This window comes from Columba livia, chromosome 1 (assembly GCF_036013475.1).
Source record: "Columba livia isolate bColLiv1 breed racing homer chromosome 1, bColLiv1.pat.W.v2, whole genome shotgun sequence".
NCBI lineage: Eukaryota > Metazoa > Chordata > Aves > Columbiformes > Columbidae > Columba > Columba livia.
In genome coordinates, this window is record NC_088602.1 from 85,563,129 (window position 1) to 85,579,839 (window position 16,711).

Here is a 16,711-nt window from a genome sequence, read left to right on the forward strand (position 1 = left end):
CACAGTTTGCTCAAACAGATTTCTGCAATCACACCTGTTTCCAGCACACATTTCCTCTTTGGTGCAAGTCCCAGAACATGGGAGCATAAGCAGAGCAGGCCCCCTTCAGAGCAGAGGAATACACGGTGTTCAAATCATGTTTTCTGAGACTGTCTCACTAGAAGGGTAAGACAAGAACAGCAGGTCTCTGCAGAGGGCTGGCAAAGCTGTTATGTTATGCTCCAGGCAAAAGTGTGGACCACTTAAGCTAGCCAGAGGACCTGGCAAATATGCAGCAAGATACTTTTCTAGTTGATTTGGCTCTGTAGCCCTAAGAATAACCCCAGCACCTGAACATGGATTTTGGCAAGTTACTTCCCAAAAGAGCAAAGTGCTTTGCTTCATAGTTCCAACCAGAGAAATCTTTTCAGAAAGATAGGAATGCTACCTAAAGTTAGTCTCCAAGCATGAACAGCCTACTGCATCTCACCAGCTCCACATCCATAGCAAAATATTTTAGTAGCCAGGTAGAACAGAAAAACCAGAACACTGAAGGACAGACCTTGCTAAAACCAAGTAGATGGCTGTAACAATAACAAAAACATTTGGACCAAAAGGTTGATGTGAGATGCCACAGAAGCAAAGCCAAATTTAAACAAACAAGTCCCCAGCACACAAAGTCCTGCATCCCACAACTGCTCTAATTCACCAGCTACATTGGGAAAAACATCAGCTAATGACATGAATGCCAATATACTTGCTAAGCCTTTCCTTTCTATCACTCTGTATGTCATCTTGATTTAAATTAAGACCCCCTCCCCCCTCACTGGCTCAGAACCATCATGTCAATAGGTATCCAGGTGTGCACAAAGAAGTCAGTCTCCTGGAGAGAAACCACCCACTGGGGAACCTGTTACAAAGTGCAGCTTGTCCCCTCCAGAGCAGCCTGGAAAAGGATGGGTTAAAGAATCATGATTTCTGTGGGTGCTTAAAACTACACAAGCAGCTGTAAACACTGAGTATAACTACAAGAGAAAAAAACAATACTTTTCTCCCCAGTTACAGTTCAGCAAACCGAGGACTGATACTGTCTTTACTTCCCCAGTTCATAACTCCCAGCATGCTCTTTGCTTTGCAGGCTGCTCACGCATACAGGCTCAGTCATAATGGTCCAATTTCTTCATTGCTGTGACCTTCTGTATTCAACATTAGTACTTCATTAAACTTATTTGTAATGCAGACTGGGGTTAATCTCTTACCTCTTATATCCCTCCCAGAAGACGGTTATTATGTACCTGATCAAGTGATTGACTAGTTCTAATAAGGCAGCTGGACTTCTCTGCACCATTCACATGTGAAGTGGAGAGAAAAACCTCCACTGCCAATGTATTGTTCCACAACCAGGCGTCTCTAAGGACATCCCTCTAAACACAAGCACCATATAGTAAAATCATTGCTACAGAAAAATAACCAACAAAAAAATAAAGCAAGCTGCAGGGCTCTGATATATTTCCTCACTAGGTCTTAAGTTGCAGCCCCATTCAATCCTTCAACTTATCCTCTTACAGAAAGCGGTAACAGCAGCTGGTAAGCTTTAAAGCACTGCCTGACAGTCAAACCAGCTTCAAGTGTGAGAAGTCAACTCAGGATCCTGACTGAGGGCACTCCTCAAACAGTGACGTATCTCTAGAAAATACTCTCCCATGACACTAAAACAAGCAGACAACACTGTTCTGCATGTGTCTTCAGCTGTAGACCCACATACCGTGAACTGCACTAATCCAATCCAGAGGTGACAAAGGCATGACTAATGTGGCAAGGACTGCACATTTGTGTTTGAGATTAGCACCGACAGCTCAGTTTCTCTTCTTCCACGGTCACTAAAGACCCTTTGACACTGAATAAAGGTAGGGGGTGATTAGCACCTTCATAAGAGAAGGCAGGCCAAAGGGAAAGACAGGGGCACAGGGACCCCTCAATAGATCTGCTCAGAGTCCATACCCTATAGCTGTAAAGCAATGACAATCCCCCTTCCTCACAGCACAGTCTCACAAGCAATCCCAGTTTAACACAAAATTGGAAGGAAAGCAGTGGGACACGCTTCAGCAGAGAACAGGGACAGCCTGCAACAGTTTTAATTTTATACTTTATAAACAGTAACATTTGTTACTACTCAGATAAAGTGGGATTCTCCTAATGCAGAAGCACGGAAAAAACATCACATGATAAGAGAATGAGAACTTGGTGCAGAGCACCTGCTGTGCCCTGCCCACAGGTAAGGAGGAACGTGCACAGGGCAGACACTCTAAGGGTGAGCTGCATTTCTTGATGAGCCAGGAGGCTCAGTAGCCAGCAAGCTGTAAATTTAGCGTTCTGCCTTTTGTTCTGCAGCAGTCAACAGGAAGAGTAGCCCTAGTTACTAAACAAGGTGTTATGTTCTTTGCTGTGCATCGGGGATTAACATTTCATGTCACTGTAGCAGAGGCACAGAGCTACAGACTGATCTTGGCAAGAATCGAGCTCCAGTTTACTCGGGCAGATAAAGGAGGAGCTTTTACAAATATTTTATTCTTACAGTGTCCTGTGTTACTAACACACATTGCTTCCATCTTCCCAGAGCAATCAAAGTTCAGCTTTTATGATAGGAGAGCTTCAAACTCTAAATGTTTTGGAAACATTTATTTTTCATGACACCTAATATATTTCACCCTTAATATTAGGTGACATGTTCTTAATGAATTAACTTGAATACCATTTAACTATAGAGACAGATGGAGCAGGACAAAACAGCGTATACACTAATGACAGAAAATGACAGAACTTTGACAATTCAGTATTTTTCAGTATCAATAAGACCACCACAGATCCGTATTTAGTAGGAAGTCAAAAACTGGCTCTGTATCATAAACTGATGCTGGACATCAAACCTGCCTGAGCACAAGATTAATTGCCTAAATACAAATCTTTATTTTTACAGAGTTACCAGACCACCAGATGAAATTGCAAGGAACTATTTTCCACAACAAAAGGTAATGAAGCCTCTGTAAGGAAGCCTGCACACAAAGACAAGGGATGGGACTTGTTCCTTGGGCTCAATGGACAAGTGACAGGTCTACCAGGCAACACTGCTTTTGCAGGACTGGGCCAGAAACACCCAAAAAGTACAGCAACCAACAGAGCCTCCATGGTTGTTTGTCAAGCCCTTGATTAGAGAATTCTCCCAAGGGAACACATTAAATACTCCAGCAGGAACATGGGCAAAGTGTGGCTAAAGGTAGAATAAACTGGGGCCTGCCATATTAATAATACAGAGGAAAGATAACCCAGACATAGCCTAGGCAGTTTTGAGCTACTGTTTATTCCCTAGCAATGGTCCATGAAGTACTTAAATTAATTTGTCCCATCACCTAGATGCACCATCTCATTGCTGTCACTAAATGAAATCCTTTCAAAGAGGAGAACAAGGAAAGCAGTTGACTGAATAGATAGATTGTGAAGTCAATCCAAGTACATTAAATAGCAACCTGTCATTTTTAGGATAACCAAGAAAACAAGGCAGCAAAATTGTGCAGGATCTACAGAACGGACGGTCTGTTTAAACTCAACAAGCTACACAACTCCCCAAGGAAAGAGCTGGTGAAGATTTACATCAGGGACATAGTTATAGTTGAGGAAATTCTTCTAGGAGCTTCCAGTTCAGAGAGGTTTTGCACCTACATATCATTTACAAAAGAACAATATGAGAAGTAATCTGTGGAGTCACCTACAAGGCTCAGAAGGTATTCTCATTGCAAAGAAAACACTTCTGCTTCAGCCCTCTCTTGCACAAGGTGCTTCCTCCAGCCTGCGCTGAACAGCTCTATCTAATAAGAAAACATGTTCTCTTAGCAGCCCAGAGAAGGAGGTCAACTCTCTACATCCGCCAGCCAAAGGAAAATGCAATGTGACATGCAGTAGGAAGCCAATTAAAGCCAAAAAAGTAAGAGCTGAAGAATGAGTAAATTGGCTCAGACTAAGCACTCGAGCCTCTGCATCAGAAGGAACACACAGTCCATCTCGTCAACCAAGTCAGTCACGGGAGACACAGCGACAACTTTGCTGATGCCTTTCATCTCAAAAGAGCTTTCGTAACAAAAGGTTGTTTGATTTGCCAACTAAATGTTACCATGTCTGGGAAGGAAATACAGCAGTCGTTTCCAATTCACAACACTTTATGACAGGAAAAAAAATACTGCAGTCAATTTTGCAAATGGTGGTAAAGATTTGCCCATCATTAACTCCTCCATGTACTTTCAATCTAGGCACCACTTTGCTGCAGCACTGTGTAAATGAGGGGGTTGAGCAGGGACAACCCTTCTTGTGCCACACTGGAGAATAATAAACAGATTCCCCACCAGTAAAGCTGTGCACTCTGCCTCCTATTTCTAGCAAAATCCCAAATCTCCCATTTCTGTACTACACTGCTTAACTACAGTGCTTGTGATATTTTTACAAAATAAATGAAGAAAAAAAAAAAAAAAGACTTGATTTTTGCATATGTTTTTTCCCCACCAAAGGGAAATATCCATACAAATCCTCTTTCTCGATTTGGTAAGAGAACTGACCAGGCTCCTGCTGGGAGGCATTCAGCCACTTTCCCCAGCAGCAGGAAGGTGAAGGGACAGACAGCATGCCACACATTCACAGGCACTTCTCTGGGGAAGGAAAACCAAAGCATATCAACATGGGAGATTATAATCTTTATGTCTCCAATCTTTCCCTTTTCCCCTTGCCTCTCCTCCTAGCTCCAACTATCATCAGGCAACTACCCATCAAGAATGTCATCTGCAACTGTCTGGGAGAGAAATAAGTTATAAGAAACATGCCTATAATGTTTGAAAACCTTTCAATGTTGTTAAAGTTTGTTGTTGTTGTTGTTGTTTTGTTTTCTAAATATATAACATGATTTTCCTAGAAGTGTCACATTTACACAAACAGTATGTTGTTTCGGGACTTCCCCCTTTTTAAATGCAGTAAATTACATTTACTATCCTACACTGTATATGTAGGAGAGGAAAAGTCAGAGAGATTAAGTAGGATAAAAGCAATTTCTTTAAGTACCAGAAATTCAGCTAACTATTGAATTTTCTTTACTGGCCTTAAAAAGAAAAAAAAAAAAAAAATCTAAATAAGTGAGATGTCTCACCATTCCTGCTTAACACAGGATAACATCATACTCTTCTTTCCAGCACAGACAAACACCAGGGGTTGGGATCTGTGCTCAATGAAGTGGTACTCTCTTGCTGCTCTTTCCAAATTACAAAATTTAGATAGCCCTGACTGTCAGAAGCAACCCATACCTTACAATCAGACAGCCTGCACAGGGAGGGAAAAAGGGGCTCCTTTAAAAGAGACCAAATTTGATACCTCAGGTCAAAGCTGTAATCACCATAGTAGCCTGGAATCATCTGAAGCACACAGGGCTCCCTCCATGCCTTCCAAGCCAACAGTATTGTCACACCTCCCTGACTGTAATACTCCCTGCCTAAAAAAAGACTGATAGATTTTTATGGCTTGAAAGATCTGCAGCATATCATCTGAAGGTATCACAGAAGAGTGAATGAAAGAGTCCATGAGAGAGACATTTACATTGTTCTTTCCCAGGCGGCTAGGATTCTTTTTTTAGATAATGTAGAGCTCTTATCAAAAGGAATTAGCCTGGGTGTAATTGCTTAAAACCCATTATCTCTATCAGGATGAAGAAATGCATACTGCATCTTAAGTGAAGCTTCAGAAATGCTATCAAACTGCAAGGCAGCTGGATTGCTCTAATCTCCATGCCATCTGAAATATCTCAGAAAATCCACATCAAAAGCACTGGGTGAAAAAGCAAGTACCTTCCCAGCTGGACTCCACCTATATACCATGTGGATTAAGATTCATACGAAAGGACTATAACAGCATATTTTGCAGCACAGTTACAAACTGCTGTCTTCCCCATTCACTCCCCTCCTCCAACATCCCCCAGAAAAGCAAATGCCCCTAAGCAAATCACGAGGCTTTCACTAGCACACAATTCTTAGGTTATCATAGAACCACAGAATGGTTTGGGATGGAAGGGACCTTAAAGACCATCTAGTTCCAACCCCCCTGCCATGGGCAGGGACACCTTCCACTAGATCAGGTTGCTCAAAGCCCCGTCCAACCTGGCTTTGAACACTTTCAAGGATGGGGCATCTACAGCTTCTCTGGGAAGCCTCTTCCAGTGTCTCACCAGCCTCATCATAAAGAGTTTCTTCCTTAATGCCTGATATAAACCTACCCTCTTACAGTTTAAAACCATTGTCTCTTGTCCTGTCACTATAGACCTTGGTAAAAAGTCTCTGTCATTCTTATAACCCCCTTTAAGTATTGAAAGGCCAGAACAGTATCTCCCTGCAGCCTTCTCTTCTCCAGGCTGAACAACCCCAACTTTTGTAGCCTCCCTCCATATGAGAGGTGTTCCAGCACTCCTCTGCACCTCGATCCATGTGCAGAACCTTGTACTTTGCCTTGTTGAACCTCATGAGGTTTGCATGCGCCCACTCCTCAAGCCTGTTGGATGGCATTTCATCCCACCAGCAAATCAACTGCACCACTCAGCTTGGTGTTGCCCACAAATTTGCTGATGGTGCACTCAGTCCAACTGTCTGTTATTAATAAAGATACTGAACAGCACTAGTCTTAATACAGACTCTTGAGTGACATCACTTCTACTCATCCACATTTGGACACTGAGCCTCTGCAACTCTAGATGTAGCCATCCAGCCAAATCCTAATCCATCCATCAAACCCATCTCTCTCATCAAAACTTCCTTTGACAAGTCTCCAAAATGTAGCTGGGAACAAAAGGGGAAGGAGAGAAGGAAAAAAAAAACAAAACCACACCACAAACAAAACCCAATGAAATGCAAGAGTCAACATGCTGCTTCTTCTTGGGTGTCACCTGAAATACCTGTTCCTGCTAATGACTTTCATTTACTTTCCTCCAAACGGTCTCGCAGAACTCCATTTTTACCCAAATCCGCTTGAGCAGCCCATTTAGGTTACCTGGTCACATCTGACCCAAAAAGTCCATGGACTCTGTAAGTGGTATTTAGATTGTCATGCAACAGAGGTGATTTTCTGTTGTTCTGCCTCAGAAGCAATTTATGTTGCCAGGAGAGGTTGAATATGTTACATTCTAAAGAAAACAGTTGACAACGCAGTAAAACCCACAACTCAAAGCTGAAGGAAGAGCTAGCACAGTTGGAAACGGGGCTGCAAATATTCACAGAAATGCTGTATTTAAAGTGTCTTCACATTTTCTTTAGTGGAGAGGAAGAATGTAGGTATAAAACTGTAGTACAAATTCCCACTCAAGAGAAGTGCATACATTTAGCAATATTTTTTTTAAAGTCCTCAAACTGGAATATACAGAATTAAAATCAGTGCTGTTCTGCAACATCATTAACTTGCACTTTTCTGTTATCTTACATCTTTCTCAAGGCAAATGGAACTGAGCAGAGCAGTCCAAATCTATTTGCTCTATACTGCAATTTCCTCTGGGCAGAGACCAACCATTTTCCTTGCTCTAAGAGGAATGCAGCACAGTACTAGGATTAAACTGAACTTTCTGTGGATTTAACTGGAGAAAACAATCAGACTTGGACAGATACATATTAACTAAAATCATACACTGACTGTGAATATCCAAATCCCAGACAAGATCATGTTAAACTATAAAAGCTAATACATGGTTCAACCAGTATGATTTTAAACAGGATGTAGCAGAGATGAGAAAGCTGGGAAGCTAAGAAGAAGTATTTTTGTCAATAGATTTCTTTAAAAGATGCACATAAAACAATATCCATGTGTTTCACAAATCCATAATTTCACAACTTACACATTTAAAAAAGGAAATCCTGGGGCCCTCCTTTCTCCCCAAAATAATTTCCATTTATACTAAATTTTAGTATAATTTCCAATTACACTAAAAACAACAACAAAAAACCACACACAAACAAAACCAAAAACACACCATACATACACCAATAGCTGCTTGGGTTTTTGTGTGTGTGTGTGTGGTGTTGGTTCTTTGGATGTTTGTTGGTTTGGGGTTTTTTTCCTTTGTTTTTGGTTGTGTTTTTGTTTGTTTGTTCTGGGGTTTTTTGGTGAGGATTGTTTTTTGGGTTTGGGAGGCTTTTTTGGTTTTTTGTTTTTGGTGTTTGGGTTTGAGAGGGGATTTGAGGGAGGTTTTTGTCGGTGGTGCATTTTTGGGGGGTTTCTTACTGCTTAAATTTGGTGGCACTCATCCACTGCAATTTAACCCAAAACCCCATCCATACCAGACAAAGTCCTCTCTAAAGCCAAGTTAAGTCTAAAGGGGATTGGAAAATGAGATTAAAAAAGCCACATGCTTTCATAATCCAGATATTATTAAACTTAACCTGCACTTCACCAAAAATTTTTTTGAGGATCATTTCAAATCTCAGTACACAGAGACTACTTTCCCAACAAACTTCCCACTGAATAAGAAAAGGCATTGCAGTGGCTTCAGCAAAAACAGCAACAGAACAAAGCTCACTTAGAGAAGTCACAACATAAAACAACCCAACACACACACGAGGCTTGCAGACTCTCTGGTTGAGATCCCGAAGGGCAGCTTTGCTCTGTTTGCATCTGCCGTTGTGAGAGATGATGGAAGGAGGTGGCTGAACAGGGCAGCATATGGCACTGGCCCACCCTGGCTCCATGCTTGACAAATGATTCGCAGCCATAGGTGCCAATAAAGGAATGGATCTTAGTGATTATGGAGTAATCCTTTTCATCTGTAATTTAATTATCTAACAGTCCCATCTTCACCATATATAATCTCCAAGAAAGCAGCCACATTAAAAATCCCAACAACAGATGCACACAGAATTGGTGCTATGGCATGGGAAAGAGTGCCTGTGCCTCAGCAGTACACGTGGGTTAAGTGCAGTAGCACAGCTCTTGCCAGCTCTTTTACTGCAGAAGATGTACTTGGACAGATTAACTGACCAGTTTAAACTCATGCAGTAGAACAGGAGCAGTTGTGAACAGATTACAGGCATTCCTGGTTTCAGGCTTAGTGCTTATTTCACTGTACCACACTGTTTCTTTACGTAAAGATGAGAACAGAAGGATATGTAGAGCTAGGAAAAGAAGACATAAGCAAATGCAAAGAAGACACAGCTTGCGCTCTATCAACTGCTATCCCTGTAGCTCAGAAACTGCCCCAAGGACTTCATTCAGGCACCTACACCACCACCATATCCATACTGCTGTCTGCAACCTGGAAAACCAGAGACCAGTGTTTTCCAATCCCTTTTCTCAAAGCCCATAGATCCAATTAGCACTCAAAAGCAAATTTCAGGTCATGCAGTACAATACTGTTTAGTATGCTAATCTCTATGGAGCCTGCATGTTAGAAGCACAGATATTTTTCTCCTAGACAAGAAGGAATTGTATGCATGTGTGCACACAGATGATTTAAAAGACATCAGGGCTCTTCCTCCTTTAATACAAGATTTACATAACTAAATCTGTAATTGAGAACAGGACTGCAAGGTATTTACAGTACTTGTTGCTGCTGAGCTTTTATTATTTGCTGTGGCACTGACTATGAGAAACTCTCTTGCCCCAGAAAAGGCAGCCAGTCTGGCCTCTTGCATAAAAAAAAAAAAAGAAGTAGACACATGAAATTACCCCTCTTTCAGCAAGAGACATTCTTCATTACAGTATTGTTTGCCTCTTGCAAAGAGGAGGTCAGTGCTTCAGAAGGGGCAAGAAGAGGAAAGAGGTCCAGATAAGAAAAAGATGAGAGGTCAAGGACATAAAACAACATTTAGAAGGCACACAGGGATTCTGGTCAAGGTCTTCAAGAGGGTCTATGTAACCTCTACACAGACTGCTAAATAAAATTACCCCCAGATGGGTCTGCAAAACAACTGTCTTTAAAAACAGGCATGCCACACCAATCTTCACTATTTGAAAGAAAAATACCAAAACAGGCAGTCCTGAAGAAACAGGAAAAAGCTTCACCAAGAACGAGTAAATCAATGTGGTTGGTTGCATTAAGACTCCTGAAAATTGAGAATCAGGTATTAGATCAGTAGATGGAACTCAAGACAGCCTGCTTATTTATTTCACTAATATTTAAAAAGCAAAAAACCTTATCCCCCATCACGTAAAAATGTAAGACTACCACAACTGTCCACTTTAGCAGCTGACACAGTCCAAAAGGAGAAAAGGCTGGAGGGAGCAGTCAGTGCTGAGACCCCATGAATCACACAATGCATGTTTGGAGGTTTGCATTGGACCAGGTTTGGTGTCAGAGGCCAAAGATCCAATGGCACAGCAGATACCCTCCTAGAGTGACACTTTCGGCTCAGTTACATCCAAAGGAATCCTAATTGCACACTTGAGATTGCTTCCCTGTGAAAAGCAACATGCAGAAAGTGGGAAAGTGAGGAGATTCATCTCAGAAATTCAATCCTTGCCCCAACTAAAATGGTAAAGGAGATGCTCCTAAAGGACACTTAAAAGGCTGTTCGCATTTAACTTGAACCTCAATGCAGAGAGGGGAACTCTTCCCTAAATCACAAATATGAGCTACACCATGAACAAACGTACGGCTAGGATATGAAAACCACCTACACTTTGCAGTGTTCCTTATCCCTGCTCAACAAATTTAACAGCCCATATTTTCAAAGAAGCATGCAAGAGTCAAAAATTTGCTGGCATTCACTGCCTCCGAGAGCTTGAAGGCAAATAAGCTGTGTAATTAGCAGTCCACGCCTCTGTATTAAACCTCTAGAAAGCTGTTCTCACACATGAAAGGAAATGGTAATATACGTGGCTGCTGTTTAATTTACTGGAAGATTAATTTTACTGGACAAAGAGAAGAGACTTTCTGGAACAGGTGGGCAGGTATGTGCATGTAGGCAACACGCAAGAGATTCAGAAACCGGCAGAGAGCTGAACTACCTCATGCAAGAGGAGCATCTTGCACAACTCCACTCCCAATTACCCCAGTCCTGGAGAGAAACAAACCCCGTTGTACTTGCACCTTCTAGAGCAAGCAGGGAAAAAAAAAACAACACTCCACTCTTTGTGACCAAAGTTAGATTCTTCAAGAAATTCAGAGGTTAAATTTTCAAAAAAGCCCTGAGCATTAACATTCTGGGAAACCAAGTCTCTTTGTAAAGTTTCAGGCTTATAGCCTCAAGCCTTTCATCACCTCCAAAAACCTTGCCCTGTATTCAATGCAGCTATTTTGTTATCTCCAGTAGCAGAATAGCAAGGTTCATCAATTCAATACCTGGCTAAAGAAGTCCAGCAGTCTTCTCATGTTCCCCATCACAAATTCAAAGCCTCCTCTCACTTTAGGTTACATGCCAGCAAGTTTTCACTGTTACCTGTTTTGAATAACTTGCAGCATTTGCATTAGTACCCACTCTTACCTCTCCAACCAATACTGAATAGGCTCCCTGGTATGCACAGTAACACACAGCACTACAGAACATCACACACACATGAGCTTTTGAGGAGAATTTTATGCCCTTAGACATTTGAGAAAACCAATGCATACCACTGTAATAAAAGACTACATCACAACATATTACTGCTTGGAGTCATAGTACAGTTTGGCATTCAGACATTACCTACTAATTTTCAGATAAGCATGCCTAAATACACATCTTTAAATGTTTCCTGTTCTTCCTATTTTCAAGAAATGTATCCCAGAAGTATTTACTTTGCTGGTGTCACTGTCATGCTGTGTATAGGAAGGTCAACACCACAGGTGATAAAAGAAAGGCAAAGTTAACACACAGTCAGAGATGAGCTAATATGCACCATCACCCAGAACACTTCAGAAAATGAAACTTCAGAGATGTCAAATGAAACACCCATGAGGTAGCAGACTTTTGGAGGAAACATCTAAGGTTAAACATGAGAATACAACTTCTAACTTAGGAAGTCTCCAAGCTACAGATGGTCATGAGATGAAACATTAGGATAGTAAGAGGGTGTGCTCACTCTTCACTAGGCACTGCCAGAGACAAGACATGAGGCTCAATGAATCTTTAGTGTCAGCCTTCCCTCTCTCTCTGCTGCATCAGGAAGCAGGAGCTCGGAGGAAACACCTTTTACCACTGCTGCTCCTCAGTGGCACCCAGGCTGGCAACTAGGCTGTGCCCAGCAGTAAGAGACACAAAAAAAAGGAATGAAAGAACACAGAATTTTCAAGTAACTCTTAAAAATCAGAAGAGAGTGAGCCCTTTTGAGCATGAAACAAGAAAGACAAGTGGGTAGAGAAGCGACATGATATTAAAATGGCAGGAGGAGGAGAATACAGTTTTTGAAAGATGTCCAGAGGGAAAACGCTTAATTGTTTCTTTTCTGCTCCAGACTCCTTGCAGAGCTGTTCTAGGTTACACCATTTAGTAAGACAACGTACATACAAAATAAGTAGCTGTTAATATTTGGGTGAAACTTGGATATCCTGAAGTAATTCAGTAACTAACACTTCAAATCAGCTTACGCTGAGACAGACAGCAGACTGTATTCACCCCAGGCACCCTCACATTTTGCTATGTTGGGAAGAACAGTTATGTCCCACATTACATTGTTCAATAGAACAAAAGACTCTACAGCCAAACTTCATCTCAACAGAGAGCACGCCAGTCATTTTCTGGATCTTGAACTGGTACGTGTATGTAGCATAAGAACCAAAGACAACATGGCAAGTTCCAAATACCCATTGCAAAAGCTATTGCAGACCAAGTCTCACAAGTTTCTACCAGCCACTGCGTTAATGCAAAGAAACAATTTTAACATCAACTGAAAATAAATTATGTCTGGTGCAAACACAGCAGCTGTCTATCAGCATACAATACAGAACAGTACAAGAACAGAAGTGGAAAGTCCACAACCAATTCAGAAAGTCAAGGGTGTCAAAATTAACCTGGAAAGCTGTAGATGGATTTGGCCACAGACACTAGAATTAGCAGTTCACATTTTCAAAATGCTAGAGAATATTCTTAATAGTAACTTTTAAGCACCTTTGAGATTTCTAAGTAACAGATGTCTTCCTGAACTTCCCCCTTCACTTGAGGGCAAATGCCTCTCAAGTAACAAAGGGGATGTTCTCAATGCACAGGGAGAGCTAATATGCCCCAAAGGTGCTTCTGATTAGGCCCAGAAAGCTGGAGCACAAAATATCGCACTCCAATGTGCAGAGCAAGCCCTGATGCCTTTATCAGAACATATCCTGGAAGCCATATCAAGGAGACATGTTCACCCAGCCTTAGCACCAGGGATTATATTAACTGAGATATCCTTCAGATTGCAAACACAACATGTGAATGCATTCATAAGAAAACAGGAAGAAAACAGAACTGTGAAATACATTTGTACCACACGAACCTATACCCAGGAGGTGTTCATTTGGCACTTAGGCCTTGAACTCAGGCTGAAAAAAAAAACTGAACTGAAAGCCTGATCTCACAAATATTAATAAAAAAAAAAAAAAGAAAGAAAGAAAGAAAGGCATTAGATGCTGTGCGATATTAGAAAATTCCCCTTGCTCTCATGTTTATGATAACATTTGAAAATATAACATTCCTTGAAAAAACTCAGTGTTATATCTAACCCTTAGTGGGCAAAAGAAAAGGAGTTATGCCTTCATTAAGACTCAGTGATGCAATACGCATGTAGTCAGACTTTTCAATGGTTTCAAAATAAAGGATCCTCCTCCCAGCTATGCATCTAGTCACCTCCAATGTCAGCAACACACAATTTAAGAACCATAACAAAAACTGACTAGCCCTTCATCCATAAATACAGCAGAACTGTTTATTTCCTCTTTTAATTTCTTCATTGTTTATGAATTTGTACTTCAAAGTTTTAAAGTATTATTTATACTCCCTGCTCAATTTTTATTTTACTGGATCTCCAAATCAACTGGATTTAGCTCTCTTCTTGGTATGGCAATCATAAATCATGTTAACAGCACTATCCTATGACAATGTTTACTTATTATTAGAGAGCAATGAGTATTATTACTGTTACAAGAAAGTAACAAAGTACCTAGAAAGCACTTCTGCTGCGAGTGAAGACTTAAATAGAAGATGGGTACATACAGCATTTACAGAGCTCTAGTTAACTATGTAACTTTCCTCTCACCTCACCCTCTGCCTCCCCACTTGAGTTTTCAAAAATCAGAACAGGTTTTCAGAGATTAATGATCTAAAGAGCATTTCCCAGGAGCTTAAATCAGTTACAATCCACAACATCAAATTAAGACATTTCAAAGAATTCAAACAGAAGAGCACCCGCCGTAATGCAATGCAAGAGCAGCCTACAAATGCCTCCACTGTTTGTAGTTTTATAGCCTTAGCCTACCAAGAGTCAAAATGCAGGATACAAAGCACACAAATAGATCAGGTTTTGCCTTTCCCCAGACAAAACACAGATTATTTCAAGATCTTTGTCCCTTTCACAAGGAATAAATAAGCCTTGGACAAGGGATTGCTAGGAAGTCTTAAAGTACAGAAGCCTAGTCTGTCCCTAGATCGAAAAGAAGCACTCTCTGCCTTTATCATAAAAGGAGAGCCTCTTTGCCAAAGAGAACGGGTGGTTTTTTTTAAAAAAAAAGAAATTAAATCAGTTTAACACTTGAGTAATTATCTTCCCTGGGCAGTTTTGTTGAAGGTATTTGTATTTTTGCCTGCCCCATTCACACTACTGTACTTTCATCTATTAGCAGTTCAATGAAAGAAATTCCCTACCTGTCCATCACCCACAGCTGCTCAGTACAATCAGTGAGATCTCCTAGAATTCTCTGAGATCCTATAGAAAAAAATATCTCTACTGATGAAAAGAACCATCTTCATTAATCCGCCTGGCACACATATTCTTCCCTTCTAATCATTATGGGATTTTACAATTCTAATAAAGCTGTACGTGCATCACATTGTCCAGATTACAAAACCTCTGGTAAAAGGAAGCTCTCAGGCATGGTGCTGTAAATCAAAAAAACTTCTTATTCATAGCTGATAAGCGCTTTATGAAAGGGTATGGGCATAGCTGACTGCTAGGGAAGAGTCACAGGCATGGTCAGTCAACTGGTTAACACTGAAACAATCATCTGTTAAGCAGCAGAACTCAGTTGAGATTATAATCAGAATCCTGCTTTCTACAGGAAGGATACATATTTATATACTGTTTAGCCAAAACTTTGAATGAAACCCACCCAAATAGATCTCTTATAAGCCAAGGCTATAAGTTATCCACAGAGAGCCTGAAACAACAGCAGAGGTAAAAGCTGTGTCCTTGAATGCTGACACTGGAAGTCACTACCATGGACTGTTTCAGCATGTATATATTTTTATGGAAATGCACCACAGTTACATGTTGAATTGGAGATGTCAAAGCCAGACTAAGACCATAAGGTAGTACTGGAGTTACAAGAAACATTCTGCAGCAAAAGTTTAAAATGAGTCTCCTTAACTTCTGTCTGTAAAAGGGAAGAAAAAAAGGACACACTTCCTCAGCCTAACTTCACAAGCTCTTACTAAGCCTGGATGTCACTCCTCCTGTTTCCTCCTTAAACACCAGAAATGCCAAAGGACACGGAAAGAAAACACTAACTCATTCCAATTAGTTTCTGTCTCAACGTTAAAAATCTTGTACAACAATCTGAGCGTTAGACGATGCTACAGGGAGGTAGGATCCAGAAATGAACAGTGGAATTTCTATAGACTATCACCATAAATTTAAAGAATGTTCTGTCAACTAATTTATTTCATTTTTAAATCTTACTTTGTTTTAAACTCCAGGAAAAACTGTATAATCTAGTAGCAGTATTTACATAACCACAGTGGACTAAGGCAATGTTCTTTAGAGATCTTTCATCAGTCCAGCTGATAGAGCCAGAAGAGACAACATAGAGGTCCATCTTCTGAGACAGATTCAGTGAGGAATCTCTGTAAATTTTCACATGCACTGTTTTATCTTTGCTATCATCTTGCATCAACAAGCTCAAACTCAGCTCCAGGCCCACAGCCTCTCATGGTCCTGCCCTATCAGAAGTACACACTCCAGTGCTTCTACGCATAGTGACTTTCCTGCAGAACAAAACATCCAAGATGACCTGACAAAAATCCTTGCTGGCGTTCATACTTCTGATGCTGCAGAGGAGACTGTTTCGGTGCAAGTGGATTCAAACAGAAGAAAAAAGGCAGGCAAGAGATTACTTCATGCACAGAAACAGATGTTCTGAAAGAGAGCAACAGAGAGATTCCACTCTTCCAATAATGCCAACAATATATACCGCCAGATAAGCAGAATTCTCTATAAATGAGTGCTATTCACATTTGCCAGGAGATATTCTCTACCGTTTATCTATTTCCATGCAAAGCATGCATGCCATCTTTTTCAAGACAAAGGAGAGCCACCTCGGTACAGACAGACTAGCTAGGAGACAGCCTCGGGTCTCTGCGGCAGAGGCTACCACAGCAGAGCCACAAATCCTTGCAAGCTCCCATTAGCTGTCCAAGCTACACTCAGTGTATGAACCTGCCATTTGCAAAGAATGCCACAGCAGAACAAGAACACAGCCATACTTGCTCCATTTTACACATCTTTAGAGAGTAAGTGTCCAAACCCAGCATGACGAACCCATACATGCTACTGCCTCTGAGGA

The 16,711-nt window shown here is 41.0% G+C and overlaps 1 protein-coding gene across 1 annotated transcript in view; it reads right to left on the minus strand.

Annotated features, from left to right (window-relative positions):
• The window catches only part of PTGFRN (prostaglandin F2 receptor inhibitor), a 69,990-nt gene that overhangs the window by 41,605 nt on the left and 11,674 nt on the right, over positions 1-16,711 (minus strand). The gene's annotated exons all lie outside the window — the stretch shown is intronic.